Source organism: Crocodylus porosus, unplaced genomic scaffold (assembly GCF_001723895.1).
Source record: "Crocodylus porosus isolate Cpor-Errol unplaced genomic scaffold, CroPor_comp1, whole genome shotgun sequence".
Taxonomy (NCBI): domain Eukaryota; kingdom Metazoa; phylum Chordata; order Crocodylia; family Crocodylidae; genus Crocodylus; species Crocodylus porosus.
In genome coordinates this window covers 185,683,623-185,694,833 of record NW_017728906.1, presented here as the reverse complement: position 1 = coordinate 185,694,833, position 11,211 = coordinate 185,683,623, and the positions used below count along the sequence as shown (strand labels likewise).

The window sequence follows — 11,211 nt, the reverse complement described above, 5'->3', positions numbered from 1 at the left end:
GGCGCTACTTCACAGTCAGGGTGGCTAGGGTCTGGAACCAGCTTCCAAGAGAAGTGGTGCTGGCTCCTACCCTGGGGGGTTTTAAGAGGAGGTTAGATGAACATCTTGCTGGGGTCGTTTGACCCCAGCACTCTTTCCTGCCATGGCGGGGGGTCGGACTAGATGATCTGCTCAGGTTCCTTCCGACCCTAGAAACTATGAAACTAAGTCACTTCAGCTGGGACTTGAACCCGGATCTCCCGGGTGTTTGGCAAAAAACCACTGGTAGCACTGCTCCAGCCTGCTAGGGGTCTTGACCGCCCGGGGGCCCCAGCCTCATGTCAAGCTGCCTGGCCTCTCCTGCTGGCTGCAGCCTCTCGTAGGGGATCCTGGAGCCCAGCAGGGCACCTCTCCTGCCGGCCGCACACTGCACTGCTGAGGGTCCCAGTGCTGCCTGCAGGTCCTGCTCTTTCAGGCTCTTCTGGGGCACTGCTCTGACCCTGCTGGCTCAGCTCTTGCCAGCTCTGTGAAGCTCCTTCCTTGTCCCTCGCTGGTCTCTCCTGAGTCAGCCCATGCTGCCCCTTTTATCCCCCTCCGGGTGACCCAAAGGGCCAATCAGGGGACACAGGGGTGAGTCTCTGGGGCCTGATTGGTGCGGAAACGGAATCCCAAGTCCTCCAATCACCTTTTGCCCTTTCAAAACCCCTGAGCTAGGTCACTGCCAGTCAACCCATCACATATGTTATTCTTTGGTTGCCACATTCTAGGCAGGTTAGTGGGAGAACTAGAAAATGATATGGTGGGCAGCAAAAAATATAAAGCTGGAGAGAGAATATACACGGTAAGCCACTGCAGGAACTGCATTTATATAGTCAAGAAAAGAATAATCAGAGGAGGATGTGATCAGAGGCTATAAACACCTGAAGGTAACAAGAGAAATTAGAAAGGGAGTTATTCATGAGTTCATTTAAAAGTACATTGAACAAGGTACAATGACCTGGAGCTAAGATTTACTGTAGATATTAGGAAAAACTTAAGCATAAGCAGTTGAGCACTGAAAAAGACTAGTAAGCAGCAGGACTGACTTTTCAAAGGCCTCCCAAAAAACATTTTTGGTTCACAAATTGAAAGCCTCATTTTAAATCAAAGGGCTGGTTCAGGCAGCAGCCAGCTTCCTTTGCTGCTGGAGAAATGTAGACCAGCTGTGCACAGTTGCCAGCTGTTTTATCAAAGGATAATTTTGATTACCCATTCCATCTCCTTCCCAAGACTTGCACTGATAAAGATGACTGTCAGCGAAACAACAAGAAAGGAAAATTAATACATTAAAATCACTTATATGAGCATATCTTGGTTTTTTTCTTTCTTTTATTTCTTAACCTCTTCTTTTCCTTAACTTCTTCACTGGGATGCAGGACTGACAAAGATTCCAGTCTGACCTATTCTGCCTGTACAGTTTTCTCATTTCCATTTTCTCTCCTTTAGTAGTCTGTCCCACCTTATCCTTCATGTCACCAGCAGGGAAAGTCACACAGCCAGATACAAGTTAGTCCTGAGGCCTCCATTTTATCAGGTGATCCATAAATTGCCACGTTTGTGTGTTCCAAAGGTCAGCCGCAAGACATTGTCACCAACTAGGAAAACTGCTCCCCCTGGGCCTGCAAATTAAAGATTATCTTGACAATAAAATTAAATTAAAATGTATTTAAGTAAAATAAGTCTTTTTCAAAGAGTTCCAAACACCATGTGCTCCAAAGGTAAGCACTGTAAATAGTGATGAAATTAATCTTGTCTGGTGCACTGACCAAAACTTGTAAGTACCTAGTAATCCCATGCTTCAGGGCTGCCACCACAGGCCAGGAAGGAATTTTTTTCCTCTCATAAATGCTACTGGCTTCTGAGTCTGTCTTCTTTCAACTGAAGCACTGAATATTTGCCAGCTGAAACTGAGATTTTTTGACTGAGGCACACTGCCAGCATTCAGAAAACTCATAGGTTCCAGGCTAGATCATCTGACTTTTCCAATTAGGATCCTATCAATCACCAAACTTGGTGTCAGGAAGGAATATTTCCCTTAGGTCATATTGGCAAAAACTGGGATTTTTGCCTTTTCCTGTAGTGTGGGGCATCGCTTCGTAGAGTTCTTTGAGCACCAATTACTTCTCTGCCATTGAAATAGCTGACAATGCCCTCACCTCCCCTGTTTCATCTTTGGCATGTTGTAGAGGGTTTTGGGTAGTTCTGTTTTTTTGCTGTATAGACAGCTCTATGAGGATTTGCAGTGGCAATTTGTGGAATCCTAGAGTAAATGGTTGCCCGTGAAGGCAGAGGGCTGGGACAGTGGGCGGGGGTCAGGAGGCACCCAGAAGGGCTGGGGGAGCAGGCAGGGGATGGCGCCTCATGGGGATTCCCCCCATGGTCTCCTCCCCCCTCCTCCAGCCTCCCCTTCCCCACCCCCTACTTACCAGCATGGAGTCTGGTACCAGCTCCCTGCTGCAGCCAGCGGGGACTGCCCAAATTGCTGAATCTTTTCTGAATCGATTCAGGGAGCTTCAAATCAATTTGGACCTTTTAATTGGTCCCCTGATCTGATTCAGATTCAGAGATTCGGCCGCTGAATCGGGCTGAGTCTCCTCCAAATCGAATCAGCACCCACATCTTCACACAGCCCTAGTACTTAGGAATCTGTCTGTTTCTTAGATGTCTAAGTCCACAATTTATCCACCATTAACATCCTTGAAACCATGAACAACGCATGCCCCTGGAGGCTGGGGGGCACAGCGACTGCCCACAGGCAGTGGCGGCGGTGGCAGCAGCAGGGACATGGTGGCGGGGAGCAGGGAGCTTCCACAGGTGGCCGCAGTGGTGTTGGCAGCAGAGGGGGGGGTGAGCACTGACCAGCAGTCAGTGACCACTCGTAGACACTGTCAGCAGTGGCCAGCACCAATCAGCGACCACCTGCAGATGCCACCAGCGGTGTCAGCAGCATGGGGGGTGGGTGACAAGTGCTGTGTGCCTGCAGACGCTGCCAGCAGTGTCCGCGGCACTTCTTTCAGGGGGTGCATCGCCAATCTCAGGGGGTGCACATACACCCGTGTGCACCCCCTCTGCATTGCCAATGCTTGAAAAAACTGATGCTCAAATGCCTCCTAACAAATAGACCTCTCAGTTTCTACCACAGCATAAAGCCCACTTGAGATCTGATGCCACCACAACATAAACTACTTGAAGTGTTCCTCTTGCACCAGGGAAATTCAGGTTTAATCTTTGCTCTGCCTGGTTTCAAGCAGGAACAAGTTTTCCCAGGCAACACAATAGAAATACACTGCAACTATAGCCCTATGGATAGAGGGTGTAGATGTACTTGAGATGTACATGACAGGGTGCATCAATACAAGCGCTTTACTATGGAGTTGACTAATTAGCTCTGCATCGCAGTCTACACATGCACCAGTATAAGGACACAGTAAATTAATTAACTCTGCTGTAGGATAGTACTCACATTGCTGCAGCCGCAAGCAAACATGTAAATGTGCGCAGAAGCAACTGACTCCAGCCCAAACTGCACCGGAGTTTATTGCTTCTTACTAATAGCACATGTAGCTGCACCCACTGGGTGCACCCTCCAGGATGTGCTGGGAGACACTGTGCTCTGCATGCACAACCCCCTGGTGGTGGTGGCAGGGTTGCATGCCCTGGGATACCGCCAGTGCATTAGGGCCCTGGACAGGATGCACATCCCTATCATCTACTCACCTGACAGAGACCACCCCTACTACAGCCAGAGGGGCTTTCACTCCATGGTGCTTCAGGCCATCATGGACCACTGAGGTGCCTTCACACATATAAATGTTGGCTGAGCAGGCAGCACCCAGGACACCCACCTCTTCCAAAACTCTGGCCTTCTGGGCCTGGTACAGAGCAGCTTCTTTGTGCCGGGGGTGCCGGACCTGCAGCTGAGTGCCGTGGTGGTCCCTCCCCTCCTCATCGGGGACCCCCACCTACTTGCTCTTGCCCTGGTTCATGCAGCCTTACACCAGCCACCTAGACCCCACCAGGCCCACTTTAACTGCTGCCTGGGCCAGACCTATGCCCTGGTGGAGTGTGCCTTCAGCCTCCTCAAGGGATGTTGGCACATCCCCAGCACTCGCCTCAAGTTCACCAAGGACAACCTCCCCCAGGTCATCATTGAAGCCTGCATGCTGCATAACATCTGTGAGGCCTAGGGGAGTTCTTCCGTGAGGCCTGGACAGAGGAGGTATGGCGTGCAGAGAACACCTGGCAGAGGGAGCACCACCTGCAGTGGCAGCTGCAGTCCCCACCCCCCGCCAAGGCCCTGGGAGAGCCACACATCTGCCAACAGGGAACAGGGCACCACTTCCTCCAGCACTTCCTGCTCTAGCCCACCTGCACTGCCACCCATGCCCCACCTCCCCTACGCACCCCCCAGCACCATGCTCGCTAAAGACACATCTCAGAAGAACAAGTTTTTATTCTCCTTACATCAACCAGAGGCCTCCTCTTCTTTCCCTCCCCAACAAACAGAGCCCCCTTCCCTCCCCATCAGAGCCACTCCACCACCCATCTCACCCACCAATAATAAAAAAACCTGCTCTGTGAAAACTAAGTACAATGTTCTTTGTGTGACATCCCAGGGTGGGGGAGCCATGGGGTGAGGGCGACTAGGGGCAGAGCCTGGGGGCAGGCAGCCAGCACCCTGACCTCTGGCTACTCCCCCGCAGGTGCCTATGCCACAGCAGTGCAGCAGGCAGGGGGTTTGTCCAGGGGCAATGATGGCCAGTGTTCCCCCAGCATAGGCAGCTCCCTCCCCAACAGGCATGTCCAGGGTCAGCAGGCCCAGTGTGTGGTCCTGGCCCTCCTACAAGTAACTCGAGCTCTGCATGCACCCATGTGGAGCTAGGACGAGTGGTGCAGCTGGGCCCAGGGTAGGTACCAGGCCAGGGGCTCCTGGCTACAGGAATTGGCGCAGAACCTCCTCCCAGGCCCAGGCCGGGGCCTGCTGCTGGGCAGCAAGTGGCTCCCAGGGGGCAGGCAGAGCTAGGGGCGGGCTGGGCAGTGGGCAGCATGAAGGTGACTGCCAGGGCCAGAACAGTTTCCAGCACCTGGTGATTGTCATCTATGGCCTGCATTGCCCGAGCCAGTATGGTATTCTGCTCCCACAGTGCCTCCACCTGCTTGCATTCCTGGGCTAGGAGCTACATTCAGAACTCCTGGTCTGGCCGTTCCCACACCTCCTTACACCAGTCCCACACCTCCATGGATGACATCCTCTACCCACCACCTGTCCTGGTGGGCCCCAACTGCTTTTCCAACACCATGACCAAGCAACCCAGGAGAAGGGTTATAGTTTCATAGTGCTTAGGGTCAGAAGGGACCTAAACAGATCATCAGGTCCGACTGCCTAACCTGGGCAGGCACAAGTGCCCAGATCATAACACCCCAGCTAAATATCTGTCCAGCCTCCTCTTGAAGACCAGGAGAGAGCACCACCTCCCTTGGGAGTCCATTCCATAGCTTGGCATCCCTAACTGTAAAGTAATGTCTCCTGATGTCAATCCTGAACCTTCTCTCTAATAATTTGTGGCTGTTATTCCTAGTAGCCCCCAGTGGTGCCCAGGGGAACAGAGCCTCACCCAATTCCCGCTGGTACTTCCCGGTGAATTTATAAATGGCCACCAGATCCCCTCTCAGACTTCTCTTGTGGAGGCTAAATAGATTCAAGCCCTTCAGCCTCTCTTTGTAGGGCCTGGCCTGCTGCCCCCTGACCATGTGAGTGGCCCTCCTCTGGACCCTCTCAGTGCCAGCCACATTCCTCTTGAAGTGCAGCTCCCAGAACTGGACGCAGTACTCCAGCTGCGGCCTGACCAACGCCGCATAGAGAAGGATCACCTTCTTGGACCTGCTTGTGATGCATCTGTAGATGCACGACAAGGTGTGGTTAGCCTTACTGACTGCTTCCTCACATTGGTGGCTCATGTTCATCCTGGAGTCAACAATGATTCCAAGATGCCTTTCTGCTGCTGTTTTAACAAGAGGGGTGTTCCCCAGCCTATAGGTGTGTTGCTGGTTGCTTCTCCCTAGATGCAGTACCCTGCACTTGTCTGCATTGAATTCCATCCTATTCTCATCTGCCAACCTCTGCAACCTGTCTAGATCTAGCTGGATTCTGTCCCTCTCCTCCAGCGTGCCCACCCTGCCCCACAACTTTGTGTCATCAGTGAATTAGGACAGCATGCTTTCCACTTTCACATCCAGATCACTGATAAAGATGTTGAACAGTACAGGCCCCAGGACCAAGCCCTAGGGGACTCTACTACCCACATCCTCCAGGTTGAAAATGACCTGTCCACCACCACTCTCTGGGTGCGACCACCTAGCCAATTTGCCACCCATCTGACTGGGTAGGCATCAATGCTACAGTCACCTAGTTTTTTAAAAGAGAATGTGGTGGGAAACAGTGTCAAAGGCCTTCTTAAAGTCCAGGAAGAAAACATCCACCTCAACGCCCTCATCCAGGGACTTTCTGACATGATCATAAAAGGAAACCAAGTTAGTCAGGCAGGATGTGCCCCGATGAACCCATGTTGGTTGCCCCTGAGCATTACCTCCCCTGCTGGGCCCTTGCAGATGTGCTCCTTGATGATTTTCTCAAAGGTCTTCCCAAGTGTCCTGTAACCTCCACCAACACCTGGAAGGCTACCTGTGGCTGCGCAACACATCCCTGCCCCGCACAGCTGATGAGGCCATCACAGCCAGCATCAGTGTGTCCCTTGATGTGTGAGAGGCTCATGACCACCTAGCTGTGCGGGCACAGGGTGCTCAATAAAATTTGGCACTGTCTCCTGCCTCCATGTGTGCTATGGGGGGGAACCCAAGGCCAAGGGAGTGCAGGTGTGCCAGGTGCAGAGAAGGGGGGCAGAAGCAGAGACAGGGGCTAGGGGGCAGGGAGGGGCTCACCCCCAGATAAGGTCTTACCACATGGCCAAGGCTGGTGTGGCTGGCACCTCCATGTGGTCATGGCTGTTGGAGACAGTTTGCAGCTCCAGGTGGTGTCCTTGGACAGCAGGATGTGGCAGGAAGGTGCCCAGCCAGGGTTCCCCCCCCCAGAGAGGAGCTGGCACTGCTGGCAACTGGCAGTGTCATGGCTGGCCATGCCTCATGGCTGAGGCTGCGGACCTGTCAGAGCAGATGCTGGCCCGGGCTCTCTGAGCTGCTGATGGAGGGCATAGTTGGGGAGCTCAGCAGAACAGGTTGCTGGATGCCCAAGGAGCCCTCCCCAGTGACCTGTCACTGGAGGTGCCAGGCTGGGGCAGGGGCTTGGACAGGCCACACATGCTGCTATACACAGCATGGCTGTGGCCTGGGTGCCGGGGGATGAGGATGTCCATCGGTTGCCACATAAAGGGCACGAATTTACAGGCACTCCCTGACCGACTATTGTGGTTGGCAATGGAAACACACTGTGCCCACCAGACCCTGACCTTTATGTAGCATTGCCACACTGACTGGTCGTGCCCATGCTCCCACATTTGAGCTCTTCATAGAAGTGGGTGTTGGGGTGCCCACCACACTCAAACTCACACTGCATCTCTGCCTTGCCCCACAGTGCCACAAGATGTCCTCCATGGACCAGTTGGGGCCCCGAATGGCAGGCATGGGCATGGTCGCAGATCAGGAAGATGCCATCGTAGGTCCTGCACCAGCTCTCTGGGCCCCCCCACAGCTGTCCCTGTGCTGCTGGGCCTGGACAGCTACCTACAGCACACAGCATAGGGGCATGGCATGGGACAGGCAGCTGCACAGCAGAGACAATGCCCTGCAGCACCTGCAAGCTTGGGGCAGGCTGCTGGTGGTGGGCTGTGGGCAGGGGAAGCTGGCCCTGGCAGCCAGAAGCTGCTTGCAGCTGGGCCTGAGGGCTGGCAGCCCTAGATGGTATGGGCCCCAGCCTACCACCTCTGATGACACATCACCGAAGGAGAGTCAGACATCCAGCACCCCATCCTGGTGAGCTCCCTGGCTGTACCCTTCACCAACAGCTTGTGCACCAGGCAGCAGTGCCAGGGTACAAGCAGGCTAGGATAGCTGGTCTGTGGCCTGCCCAGGGGGACACAGGGTCCTGGAGTGTCCTCAGGCTCCCTGCTGGTATTCCCCAGGGGTCTGAGTGCCTGCAGGCTTTTAAAGGCCGGAGGCAGGGACTGCCATAGAGGCAGCCCAACCTTGGAGCAGGAGAGGTTTGCAGCCTTGGGGCTGGAGAGGCTCCCTAGCCTCAGGCCAGCCCCCTAGTGGTAGGGCTGACCCGGGAGCAAAGTTGCTCCTGGGTCACATCTACATGTGCATAATTGTGCAGTAACTAATAGATCATGCATAAATTTGCTATCTGTTTGCAGTCCATGTGATAGCAAAATTACTCATGATTAAGCATTTTTACTGGGCAGTTAGCATGCACACAGGCAGATGCACAGCTAAGCATCTCATGTAGATGTGCCCACTGAGTGTTAAATTCCCCTTCCCATAAAACATTTATTTATGCAATGTGAAACAACTACAGCCAGAGAGAAGTCCATTCTATTTGCATAATGCTTAGGGCATTCCTGGGGGCTATGGGTTCAGCTATCTGACTGAGGCCAGGTAGGATTCTGCATTCAGCTGGGTGCTTTACCCACTATTGGGCATTGTGAAGTAAGGAGCTCTTTCCTTCCCTCCCCCAACATAGCTTGGGTCCTAACCCAAGAGGGTACCGACCTTGGAGCAGAGGATTGTACTGGGCAGCAGCAGGCCTAGGAATTAAACACTGCAGTGTTAAAGTACCTCAAACACAAGTGATTTTTGCCTCATTTCATAAGCAGCAAAGTGTAAAAGCATCAAGGCTTTAAAATGAACAGTTATTCTGAAGAAACAATTTACTCTTACCTAGAGCACTTAACCTAGGTATTTAAAATAACACAGTTCTGATTAATCTTTTGTTGCACAACATTTATTCATTTAACAACTTGACTCTGGAAGTCTGCTTTACTAGCAACATCTTCATTGGTGACAGTGGCTATTCCAGGAACAGCCTGTGGAAAAGGATTTACTCAATTTCTCCATAATGACCTCTGAGGGCTGTCATATGGCAAATCTGGGTTTATGACTAACCTTGAGCTTTCTCTTCTTGTACTGCATGTAGCATCACGTGGGTAAGCACCAATGGCATCTCAGCCTACAAAGAGGTTACCATGTACTTAACTCTAGACAGATGAATAGCTCCACTGGTGTACCACTGCTCACCTGTGCACAAACACATACTTAAGAGATCAAATTTCCAAAGGGCAGAAGTGCCTTGGGGCCTAAGTCACAGTTTCAAAATTGATTCGGGAACCTAGGATCTTTGCTGTATTTAATTTTAGACTGACCAAAAGTTAGCATTATTTCCAGAGGTAGTATGGCTTTTTGTGTCTGTGAGCACAGTGCAGTTTGAACTGCAGAGACTTCAGCCAAGTCACTGAGTAGTGAAAACTGATCTGGCCATGGCCTATATATTAAATTATTTAGTATTATTTAGGATAATATATTGATATTCAGGTAAAATGTGAAAAAATATATAGTATGTGGATATACTTTTAGAAGTGAGACACTCAGTTTTAAGAGGTTTCAAGTCTACTTTTTCTCAAACATGTCTTCCTGCACCAACCCACAAAAGTATTGGCTCCCTCAGAGAATAAATCTAAAGACGAAAGATATGGTGGCCATCCCACTAGGCCATCAAAGTATGTGATCTCTACAGAGGCAGCTTACTAAGTTCTTGGGGCACTAGGGTGCATCTATATAAGACGTGTTAATGCACATTAGCCTAATGCGTGTAATGTGTATTACAGGTGTGCATCTACACATGCATACCCTTAATGAGTATTAAAATAGCAAAATTAAGCTAATTGTGCCTAAATCTGATACCTACAAATGCAGATATCAAATTTAGAAGAAATTAGTTAAAGCATGTTAATGCATGTGTTAAACGCGACCCAGCACTAACTTTAGTGCCGGGTCTGCCCAGCCACTAACAGCACATGGCAGGTCTGCAGGGACTTGGCACTAAAATTAGTGCACTAACTTTGATACCAAGTCTTTGCGCGTGTAGACACCTGTCAAAAATTGCTTATGGCACATTAGCTTAATGTGCATTAAATTTAGTTGCGCTTAAATGCACAGGTAGATGCAGCCTAGGTGAAACAAAGGAAGTGCCTTGCATTGTAAGAACTACAATCACCCTTCCTGTGTAAAAGACAAAATCTGCACAACAATATAAGGGCATAAAGAGAGATCATTCCCTCCTCCCAAGAGACTGTTGTACAGCTGCTCACAGACTGTAAACAGCCATGTTTGCATGTACTCTGGGAAAAGGAAGAAAAAAACTATCTGAAACATTCAAAAGAAGATAAACACTAAGTAAAAAAAGAGGCATCATCAGACATATGTGTTAAAATTGTCTAAGTGTTCACTGCTATTTTACAATGAGTTGAGATTAGTGGGAGAGGCGCTGGGGTTCTCAAGGGCAGGGGAACTCAGTGCCCAAGATGAGTGGTCGTTCCTTAAGGAGACAATACTCAGGGCCCAAGGGGTGACCATCCCAACAAAAAGCAAGGAGGGCAGGAGTGCCCGAAAGCCCCCCTGGCTCACCAAGGGTGTACGGAAATGCCTGATTGCCAAAAAGGCGGTGTACACCCAGTGTAAGGGGGGCGCTATTTCCAAAGAGAAGTATACCTCCCCTGCTCGGGCCTGTAGGGGGACTGTCAGGAAAACTAAGGTGGACATAGAACTAGGACTTGCATTCAAAATCAATGATAGCAAAAAGTCCTTTTTCAGATATATAGGGAGGATGAAGAAAGCACCGGGAAATGTGAGGCCCCTGCAAGATCCTCTGGGCAATCTGGTGGTTGCGCCAGAGGAAAAAGCAGACCTCTTTAAACAATTTTTCACCTCTGTTTCCTTGGACAGGGACCGGGACTTCCCCACTGTGATGCAAGACGGACTCGAGGGGAATGCCTCCAGACCTCAGGTTGGGGAGGACGGGGTTAGAGAGCTTCTGGAGGGGCTGGACGTGTTCATACCAGCGGGTCCAGATGCTCTCCACCCCAGGGTGTTGAGGGAGCTAGCAGGGGTTATTGCAGGGCCCTTGGCATGGCTTTATGAGCACTCGTGGTGCTCGGGCCAGGTGCCAGATGACTGGAAGATAGC

General features: G+C 51.2%; 1 long non-coding RNA gene across 2 annotated transcripts in view; it reads right to left on the bottom strand.

The window, feature by feature from the left end:
* The window catches only part of LOC109306780, an 89,838-nt gene that overhangs the window by 33,908 nt on the left and 44,719 nt on the right, over positions 1 to 11,211 (bottom strand). For both annotated transcript variants that reach the window (XR_002100106.1, XR_002100107.1), the window contains exon 2: positions 1,478 to 1,637. This is a non-coding gene — a long non-coding RNA (uncharacterized LOC109306780). The remainder of the gene's footprint in view (positions 1 to 1,477; positions 1,638 to 11,211) is intronic.